General features: G+C 41.6%; 1 pseudogene; it reads right to left on the reverse strand.

Moving 5' to 3' along the window:
* Window positions 1–252: 252 nt before the first annotated feature.
* Window positions 253–3,123, reverse strand: LOC112405994 (heterogeneous nuclear ribonucleoprotein D-like pseudogene; annotated as a pseudogene).
* Between the last annotated feature and the right edge of the window lie 8,517 nt (window positions 3,124–11,640).

Below are 11,640 nucleotides of genomic sequence, written 5' to 3' on the forward strand. Positions count from 1 at the left end.
GACACAGTTGTGTCTTGTACACTAGAAAGTCTTTTACAAAATAATCATCTTAGATCACAGAAGACCAATCTTCAATGTCGTCCTGCAGGATGGGTTACTTTAGCGATCTCTGCCTGTTTTCTCCAACATCCCCCTTTAGTATGGCCAGTAATTATTTTGGTGATTGCCGCCCCCTCGGGATGCCTTGCCACAAGTGCTCTGTCAGCCTCGGCCAAGACCCCTAGTACCACGTCGTCCACCAGCTGCAGCACCTCATCCTCCTTTTGGTTGCTTCTGTTGCTGCCTATGTCTTGGGTTGTGCCACTTTGATTTCACAGTTCCCAGAACCAGGTTGATGATATCTGCTTTCTAACAATTTCTTTACTGGCTCTTCAGCTGTATGTGTAATAAAACAAAATCCTCTTCTTTCATTTGTTTTTGTGTCTGTGGAAGTTCAATATTTTCAATCTCTCCAAAGGCTCCAAAATATTCTTCTTTTTTTAAAAATAAATTTATTTATTTATTTTTAGCTGTGTTGGGTCTTCATTTCTGTGTGAGGGCTTTCTCTAGTTGCAGCGAGCGGGGGCCACTCTTCATTGCGGTGCGCAGGGCCTCTCACTATCGCGGCCTCTCTTGATGCGGAGCACAGGCTCCAGACGCGCAGGCTCAGTAGTTGTGGCTCACGGGCCCAGCTGCTCCGCGGCATGTGGGATCCTCCCAGAGCAGGGCCCGAACCTGTGTCCCCTGCACTGGCAGGCAGATTCTCTGCCACTGCGCCACCAGGGAAGCCCCCAAATATTCTTTAATTTGTTTTTCCAAAGTATCTGGGCTCAATCCACCTACTAAAACCTTTTTGGAGGGTTCCTTCCCTTTTAAAGCTTTGACCCTTTTAACATGTATGAATTTGCCATCCAGCTTGTGTTCTTTCAGTTCCAGTGCCTTAGCAACACTATCACCATCTTTGAAAAGCACAAATCCGAATCCTCTTGATCTTCCAGCGACTGGATCTGTTTTAATTGTGCAGTCTACAGCTTCTCCAAATCGAGACAGATATTCAGTCAGATCTTTCTTGCTTGTATCCCAGCTCAAGCCTCTAATAACCATTTTAGCGTCATCCTGCTGATGCTTGCTGTCGTTGATCTAGGATCCCTCTGCGAATTCCTCTCTGTTGCTGTACTCCTTCACGTCTTCATAGCGGCGGAGTTGTCAGCCCGGGGGTGCTGGTCTGCAGTCCGAGTCACGGCAGCAGCAGCCTAGGTGCCACTCTTTGAAGGAAGGAGTATCAAAATATTTGTGGACCTATTTTAATAGTACCATACCTTTCAGAAAAGTGATGCAGCTTCCATGCAGCTTGCTGGTTAGGCCAAAGTTACATAAAACACTTTTTCCATTAGCTGCCATAAAAAACCTCCACATCATCTAAGGTGGCCATGCTGTGAGAAAGCCCAGCCCACATGAAAAACCAGTTGGTGCACCGGTTGACAGTCCAGCTTAGGTCCCAGCAAGCAGTCAACATTAATGAAAGAAAGATGAATAGATGCTTCCAGATGATTCCAGCCCTCGATTGTTGAGACACCCTCAGCCATCATCTCTCCCAGGCATTGAATTTTCCCAGCTTCCCAGACATAAGTCATCCCTAATTCTAAAATCAGATTCTTCTCAGTATAGAAGGGGTTACAGTATAGCACAGGGGTTACATGCCGAGGCTCTGGATTTCCAGGACCAAGATGCAATTTCTGCGCTGCTGCTTCAAGCCACATGACCCTGGGCAATTTGTGTTAACTCACTGTGCCCCCAGGGTCCTCATCCTTAAATTAGGACAACGTACAGTTGGCCCTTTGTATCCTCGGATGTGGAACTCTTGGGTACAGAGGGCCAACTGCAAGGGACTTGAGCATCCAAAGATTTTGGTAACCACGAGGGTTCACAGATACCGAGGGAGGACTGTAAATAAGTAAGTGGGTTTTGAAGATTGAATGGAGTAGGAAATTCAAAATTCTCAGGACGTAATGTACGCCAGACATTGTTATCATTATTTTGATTATTATTTTTTTAAATTCTCATTAAATCTGTTCCTCTTCTGGTATTTCCCATATCAGATCATGTCACTACAGGCTCAACATTAAAAACAATAACAACGACAACAACAAAACTTCAATTCCTCCTTCTGTTTTACCAACCATTTTTCTGGCTTTATTGATATATAACTGATACATAAGTTATATATAACTAAGATGTACAACTTGATATACATACAATCACCGCAATCAAGTTAATTAACAGATCCATCACCCCACATAGTCACCATTTTCCTTCTCTTGTGTGTGTGCATGTGTGATGAGAAACTTAAGACCCATCCTCTTAGCAAATTTAAAGTATACAATACAATATTGTTAACGATAGTCACATTGCTGTACATTAGTATGTCCAGCACTTATTCATCTTGCATAACAGAAACTGCGTACCCTTTGACCAACATCTCCCCATTTCCTCCTCCCACTACCCCCTGCTTCTATGAGTTTGACTATTTTAGTTCACTGCAGAATTATTCACAATAAGCAAAATATGAAAACAACCTAAATGTCCATCAAGAGGTGAATGGTTAAAGATATAATGCATATATACAATAAAATGATATTCGGCCTTTAAAAAGAAAGAAATCCTGCCATTTCAACAACATGGCTAAACCTGGGGCTGGTGCATGCTGAGTGAAGTAAGGCAGACACAGAAGACAAATACGAACTCACTTATGCGTGGAATCTAAAATAGTCACCAACTATTTATAATTGGCTGTCAAGCCTTGTTGATTCTACTTCCATAGTTTCCATTATCTTTTCACTGTCAAAGCCAGTTAAGGAGCAGGCCAAGTTCTCCATGGACACCCAGTAATGGAAAAGGGAAAATAAACACCACTGGGAATGATGAAGGTGCTCTATCTACCAGAAATACAGTACAGAGCATAGTCGGAAGAAAGGCTTGGACAAGCCTGTGGGGTGGTCGTGAGATACGCTCTCATCAAAAGATTGTGAGGGGAAACGTTCTGAGTAACTTCTGCCTCACCTGCTTAAAAGGGATGACTTTCTTGAACTTCTTCTCCAACCTGTGATGTGGAACATGAATATGGCTGAGTCTGACTTTGACCATGGAGAGGAAGAAATACATACTTTAAGGAGTGGTAGAATAATCAAATGGAAAGTGCCTCGTTCCCCGAATGATGTCACGAAGCAGGTTGCCCAACAGCCCTTACAGCCCAGATCATTACATGGGAGAGAGAGAAATAAACTTCTCTCTTGGTTTTCAAAATCCCTGTGTTACACCAGCTTAGCCATTCTGCTAACACAAGGGTCACTGTGACCTGCTCCTTCCATCGGCTGAGGCAGGATAGGCAGGGGCAGGGCTGGGGGGAAGACAAACCACTTTCTTAGATATGGTGCTGGTGGGTCAAGAGTAGAAAATGTGCACATATCTAGACTGACAGCCTGAGACAGCCTCACATAGCACTGTCACCTTGGCAAGGAACAGGTGCAGTACAGTAGCCCCATGTTCCCCGGAGGAGCACAGGGGTAGCTAAGAGAACTCGAAAGAGCCTGACAGAATCTGTGTGGACACCACCCCATATCAGGCGGGAGTGAGAACAGCTGAGCAGATACAGTGTGGAGAAATATAGACGTCACCTGAATCTCGGATATAATCCCAGGGTGAGGGCAGGAAAACTGAAATGACAGAGATTGTTTCTGCTGCCCAAAGGAATAAGAATTTAAAAAAAAAAAAATAATAATAAGGCCAGGTATAGAAGCAGAAAGTTGAAGTTCTTGCACATCTAAATTCAGCAACTGAGATTTGTATGCAAACTGAGATGTTATAGCAACTCTGAGAGGACTAGCAACCATTTGTTGACAGATGACTGTGTTCTTTTTTTTTTTAACTTTTTTCTTTTTTTTTTTGCGGTATGCGGGCCCCTCACTGTTGTGGCCTCTCCCGTTGCGGAGCACAGGCTCCGGACGCGCAGGCTCAGCGGCCATGGCACACGGGCCCAGCCGCTCCGCGGCATGTGGGATCTTCCCGGACCGGGGCACGAACCCGCATCCCCTGCATCGGCAGGCGGACCCTCAACCACTGCGCCACCAGGGAAGCCCGATGACTGTGTTCTTGACACCTCAGTTATGTTGGTATCATTATCTGCCTACTCTACGAATGAGAAAACAGAATCTTAGAGATGTTACGTAACATAGCCGAGCTCTGCCATTAGGGAGTGGCAGGGCCAGAATTCCAACCCAAGCCACCTGATCTGAATCCCAGGCTCTCAATTAATTAACTAATGTTCAAGGGTAAACACAACTTCAGGTTATTTGGAGGTTCTATTATTTGAAGTTGGATTGCCTGTAAAGGATTGCTATTATGTAAACTTCTTTGACATCAAATACATTTACAGAAAAGTACGCTTAAATGTATGACTATGAATTTTCACAAACTGAACGGCACCCATATAATCAGCACCCATTACAAGAAAAGGACATGAGAAGAACCCCAAAGCCCCCCACTGTCACCCTTATAGTCACTACGCCCACCCCAAGGCCAGTCCTTCTCCCTGAGCTCACTATTCTGTGTTCCACAGAATCAGAGGTTAGTTCTTGCAGACTTTTCCTTTGTGGGTCTGGCTCACAAAACTAGAAGTCTCCATTCCTCTTTTTAAAGTTACTTCATCACAGAGAAGAAACCAAGGCTTTGCATGCTCAACTCATCAGCTTTCCTCTGTCTGTCAGAGTTTTTTAGGTCAATTCAACCTGGCAAACATTTACTCAGCTGTAAGCTGGGCACTTTGTGTGTACTGAACAATGGGTTAGAGAAACAAATTAGACAACCGTGTCCCTGCCTCCTAAAATAGCGAAGGAATATGATTGGGTACCAGTGTGCTCTCAAACCTCTTTGGAGACTGTAAAGAGCTAAATACATGCAAGCTGGTCTTACGGATTATATATGGCTGGTATGCAGTTGCCTGGTAAGGTATGATTGGCATCTTAAGGTGTCTGGACTGAGTGCATTTACAAGGATCCCCTAGATTCCCTGCGTGATGCTGAATTGGAGAATAGGTTCAGATATATTTGGGGTTTCACTTTTGGGGCGTATTTTCCCAGGCAGCTGATGATAAACAGTTAAATTTCAAATTGTCCTTTGTGTTTTCCAAAAGTTCTTGGGTTATTATGAAAACATCTCAGAGGCAGGAAGTAGGCCTAGATGTAGCCACTTATTGTCTCATAGCCTGTTTCCTGAGGGTATCAATCACTGTTCCCTGTAATTCTCTAGGCAGAACCGGTATATAGACTACCTGTAAGTGTGTCATGTGTGTGTCTGCAGAAAAATGTAGACTCCATAGACAAACACAATTTTCACTTTAATTTCCACATTTAAGGAGAATCTTTTCCCCTGTTTCCAGTTTTTAAAAGTCATGCTTTACAACCTAAGTGTCCATCGACAGATGAATGGATAAAGAAGATGTGGCACATATATACAATGGAATATTACTCAGCCATAAAAAGAAACAAAATTGAGTTATTTGTAATGAGGTGGATGGACCTAGAGTCCGTCATACAGAGTGAAGTAAGTCAGAAAGAGAAAGACAAATACCGTATGCTAACACATATATATGGAATCTAAAAAAAAAAAAAAAAGGTTATGAAGAACCTAGGGGCAAGACGGGAATAAAGATGCAGACCTACTAGAGAATGGACTTGAGGATATGGGGAGGGGGAAGGGTAAGCTGGGATGAAGTGAGAAAGTGGCATGGACATATATACACTACCAAGTGTAAAATAGCTAGCTAGTGGGAAGCAGCCACATAGCACAGGGAGATCAGCTCAGTGCTTTGTGACCACCTAGAGGGGTGGGATAGGGACGGTGGGAGGGAGGGAGACGCAAGAGGGAAGAGATATGGGGACATATGTATATGTATAACTGATTCACTTTGTTATAAAGCAGAAACTAACACACCATTGTAAAGCAGTTATACTCCAATAAAGATGTTTAAAAAAATTAAAAAGATAAAGAAAGAAAGAAATAAAAGTCAGGCTTTAGTAGTCATTACTTCCCAGAAGACAGAGCCCACCTTATTTTTCTTTATCTCTGAAAAGCAGTTGACTTGCTTATCTTCAGTTTGTCCAACAGACCCCTCTTCCTCCACCTTCCTCTGTGCCCCAAGACAAGACCTCTGGCTCTGCCCCAACAGGCCCCCTGGCCCTCTGGCTGCATAGGTGGGTTCCAACAATGGGAAACAGTGCCACGAGATCAGAAAGAGAGCTGGCTGCATCCGTCCTCCACACACTTCTTGTGCAGTTTTTCCCTCTCGCTCTCCCTCTCCCTCTTGCCATGTCCATCTCTCTCCATCTCTCTCTCTGTGACTGCCCCCTCTTCTCCTCCCTTCAGCCTTCGGGCTGGCAAAGTGACCCATCACACTGCTCTGTTGTCCTTTTATAAAACTTTCCTTGAAGTACCTAGACTGAATGTGTCAGCAATATCCCGCTAGGACATTAACTGATACAGTAGACAAATCCAGCACTGAAACCTGGGTAGCTCGGCTCAAAGCATGGTTCTTCCAGGCTTGTTGATAAAGATATTATCTAGCTTCTTCAACCAGGAATTATCTGGAAGTTTTTTTGGTCCTCATAAGGGTCCCGAGCAAAATGATGCCATCTGTCTTCTTCATGTGCATGAATATCTTTCTTCCATGGGTGGGATAGGTGATCTTTCACCTTTAGGAAGGGACTTGCAAGACCCAAAGCATCTTTTCTGAGATTTTATAAAATCTTGAAACTTAAAAAAAAAAAATGCACACAGAGAGGAGCAGACAGCGGCCACTCGGATCACTATTAAAACGTATTAACACTTTAGGTCCTGAATTTGTGCGTGTCTTCCAACCTCTGCAATTCCAACTTCCCATGTTTATGCAGCCCCTCTCACGTGTGCCTGGACTGCAGGGGCGCACACAGGACACACCGTGAAGAGGGATTCAGTACCACTGTTGCCAGGCTGGACAATTTCCAGAGGATATAAGTCCTTGTGCCCAGTGGGGACTCAATAATAAAGTTGACAACAGAGATGTAGGTCTACTGGGATGACTGAATTTCTAAAATGTCCTTTTTCATCGTTGATCTTCCTGGAAATTATTCCAGAGCATCTCTGCCCACTTCTGTACCGTTCCAGCATTTGGGGGGTTTTGAAATGCAAATTCATATCTGCATTTGGTGATTGTTAGGGTCGCACAATATTTAGGCCCCATTCAGTTCTATAGATTTATGAAAATTTATACATAATATATACATAATTTCTACATACTTTTAAAAAGTTCTCCTCCATTGCAAATTGCCTTTAATTAAGAACCTGATAGCAGTATGTTTATTTTTTTATCTTCATGAACTGGTCTAGAAGTAGGCAGGAGGAGAACATATTTATTTAAAAGAAATAGTAAAGAAAATTTAGCAAATAGACAAAAGAAAAGGGAAATGCCACCCAAAATCTCCTCGCCCCAACAAAGCCATTCTAATATCTCCATACATTGTACTCAGATATTTTTCTAAGTAGAGGTATGTTTGTTTCGCATACAGACTGTAAACTGCACGTACTGTGTTGTTTCTAACATTTTCCACTTTATCGAACATTTTAAAAAATTGAAATATAATTGATTTACAATATTAGTTTCAAGTGTTGAATTCAACTATGTTGAATCACAACATAGTGATTCAAAATCTTTACAAATTATGCTACATTTAAAGTTATTATAAAATATAGACTATATTCCCTCTGCTGTACAGCAGACCCTTGTTGCTTATTCAACTTACCAAGCATTTGCCTTTTACAACAGAATCATAATTTAACTTTTTGTTTTTTCAATACTCTACAGTTAGATATTCTAAATCTATTCTAATTTTTTTCTGTTACAAACAACTTCTTGATGAGCATCTTAATTCAAAAAGCATTTCTATGCAAATCAAAACTACAATGAGGTATCACCTCACACCAGTCAGAATGGCCATCATCAAAAAATCTACAAACAAATGCTGGAGAGGGTGTGGAGAAAAGGGAACCCTCTTGCACTGTTGGTGGGAATGTACATACAGCCACTATGGAGAACAGCATGGAGGTTCCTTAAAAAACTAAAAATAGAACTACCATACGACCCAGCAATCCCACTACTGGGTAAATACCCTGAGAAAACCATAATTCAAAAAGAGTCATATACCACAATGTTCATTGCAGCACTATTTACAATAGCCAGGACATGGAACCAACCTAAATGTCCATCAACAGATGAATGGATAAAGAAGATGTGGCACATATGTACAATGGAATATTACTCAGCCATAAAGAGAAACAAAACTGGGTTATTTGTAGTGAGGTGGATGGACTTAGAGTCTGTCATACAGAGTGTAGTAAGTCAGAAAGAGAAAAACAAATACCGTATGCTAACACATATATATGGAATCTAAAAAAAAAAAAGGTTCTGAAGAACCTAGGGGAAGGATAGGAATAAAGATGCAGACGTAGAGAATGGACTTGAGGACACAGGGAGGGGGAAGGGTAAGCTGAGATGAAGTGAGAGAGTGGCATGGACATATATACACTAGCAAATGTAAAATAGATAGCTAGTGGGAAGCGGCCTCATAGCACAGGGAGATCAGCTCGGTGCTTTGTGTCCACCTAGAGGGGTGGGATAGGGAGAGTGGGAGGGAAACACAAGAGGGAGGAGATATGCGGATATATATATGTGTATAGCTGATTCACTTTGTTATACAGCAGAAACTAACACACCATTGTAAAACAATTATACTCCAATAAAGATGTTAAACAAAAAAGCATTTCTAATGTTTTTATTTATGATTATTTCCTTAGGAATCATCCCCCCCAAAAAAAGAAAAAGATCAGATTATGTTCTCACAGCTCCTTTTATATCACAATCATGTATTATATATTGGAATCGTTACTAGATGAATGTCTGCTGTGTCTCTTACATTATAACCTCCCCAAGTGCGGCACATTGTCTGTTTTGCTCATCATTTAATTTCCCAGCACCCAGCACAGTGCCTAAGACATACTAGGTGCACAGTAAATGTGATATTGAGACAATGAATAGGCAAATAAGTCAGTAATGCAAAACGTTCTGTTTCTGCAAAACAGAAAGCAACCCTAATGTATACAGGGACCTCAAGAGTTTTGTAATGTTATTAGGACAACTGAATAGCTATTTTTTTAAAAATTAATTAGATCTTTACCATATGTCATAATAAATCAGAGATTGATTAAAGCGTTACATATTTAAAAAGCAAGCCACACACATCCACAAATAAGGTATGAGTGAATATTTGTTCTAAATTATATAACAATGAAAGAAATCTGAAAGTGTAAATTTTCTGGACCATACAAAAGTATAGAATTTCTACACATCAAAAATATCACAAACTGAACTTCCCTGGCAGTGCAGTGGTTAAGACTCCGTGCTTCCACTGCAGGGGGCACGGGTTCTATCCCTGGTCGGGAAATTAATATCCCACAGGCCCTGCGGTGTGGCCAAAAAAAATCACAAACAAAATTAAATAAGTAGGATTCCTAGAACAATACTTGCTCAGGTATGGAACATGAAGGATTAATATCCTTCTTCTAACAGCAGTCTGCATGCATCTATAAGAAAGAAAAATTTTAAACTAGTTGATAAATGGGAAAAGGATGTGAACAATTTACATATGTAAGATAAATTACATATGGAAAATAAACATAAAAATGTTTAACTTTAATAGTAGTGGAATAAATTCTACTTAATCAGTTGCCATTTTCACATATCAAGACTAGAAAACTCTATTAATGTTCAATGCTGATGAGAGTCTGTTAGAGTCACATAATTTGCTGGAAGTAGTGGACATTGGTACAATCTTTCAAAATCGGTACGCGGACCTCTCACTATTGTGGCCTCTCCCGTTGCGGAGCACAGGCTACAGACGCGTAGGCTCAGCGGCCATGGCTCACGGGCCCAGCCGCTCCACGGCATGTGGGATCTTCCCGGACCGGGGCACGAACCCGTGTCCTCTGCATCGGCAGGCGGACTCTCAACCACTGCGCCACCAGGGAAGCCCTCAAAATCTTTGATAAGCTTTTCTTCAATATATGCCACCTATCCTCACCACTGCCTTGTCATTTTGTGTCCTTATATTTACTTTGTATCAATGCAACTGTATGTTGACTTATTTGTTTTCCCCCATAGCATAAGGATATACACACACCCATCCTTAAGTAAAAATATTTTTTAAAGTATGAGGTTTTTTCCCATATATTTTCACCACAAACAGCTGCTATTATCAGCATTATTATTTTTGAATCTTGGAAATCATTGTAATAGTAGAAATTAATTTCTTAATTTAGTAATGGGTGTGCCACTGTTCTCAGCGTTTCAGCTGCTCTTACTAAGCTGTCTTTCAAGGGCTTCTCTCTTAAGGAGCTCTTGCATCCCCTGCCAAGAAATAGAAAGGGATAGAGTAAAAGTATCTGGGATAAGGAGGGGTTTTGCCGAGCTCAGCCTCTCTCGAACTAGTGGCATGGAGACGTGAAGAAAAATGGTGTTAGAGAAGATAAATGAGTGACTTTGCATTACTTTAAAAACAGAACTAAGGGGAGGTACAATAAAAGAGAATGGGAAGAAGAGTTTGTATTGAGGTCAGCATTAGCAGCGCACGACGCTGTTGTCCTCAGCAATGGACAGGGTAGGCTGCAGAATTCCTGGACCCTCTAAGTAAAGATAATGTTCGCCAGTAGGTGGCAGTCACACGTCTAGAATAGCCCAGGACAACGCAGACCAAGTAATTAGCCTTACTGATGTGTTTCCTCTGGCCACCCAGCATCGTGAATTCTTATTTCATACTGGGCTTTGGATGCATTTTACTATTCCATGCAATTTGTCAGTGCTCGTGATAACGGGTCCAAATCAAGGCCCAACGTAGTTACTGCTGTCGAGGTTACCAGTGTGGTTTTCCTTCCATTGTTTAGGAATCTACTCTTAGACCTCTCTATGTATTTTTTCTCCTTGGGAACTTGACACTACTTCTGCCTTAGAAATGATCATAAATGATATCCCAGGCAAACGTTTCTTACAAAAAGAATGAGTAGTACAAGGAATTGGCCAGCTGGGGTTTTGCTTTGTATTGGTTTGGTTTTCTCGTTTGGTAGATTTAAACAAAGCTTTCCGATATTTTCCTTCCCAAGCAAGACTAACACTGAACAAACCATGTTAGATCACAATGGTATGAGATGCTAACCTATTATGACAGATGCTTCTGTTGTAGGTTCTCATTCTTTTTAAGGTGCACTTAAGTCTCTGAGTTTGCCCAGCAAGATATCAGAAATACAGATAGCACCCTTTTATAAAAAGCTTTGTTCTCAAGACAGAGAACACTGTGCATGCAGTGTTTATATATATGCATACAACTAGAATGAACCAAATATAATGATGCTAACACTGGTCTAGATTTTCACAGCCATATATTACTTGAGTGGCTTATGCCCATGTTTCCTACTAAGAAGGGATATCCAGTGGAGACCCAGAGGGTCAGATGGGCTCTTCGAATGAGCCAGTGAGTCATCTTCAGCCCCAGGATCTCTTCTGTTATTTTTCACAGGATCTGC

Source organism: Neophocaena asiaeorientalis, unplaced genomic scaffold (assembly GCF_003031525.2).
Source record: "Neophocaena asiaeorientalis asiaeorientalis breed wild unplaced genomic scaffold, Neophocaena_asiaeorientalis_V1.1 scaffold229, whole genome shotgun sequence".
NCBI lineage: Eukaryota > Metazoa > Chordata > Mammalia > Artiodactyla > Phocoenidae > Neophocaena > Neophocaena asiaeorientalis.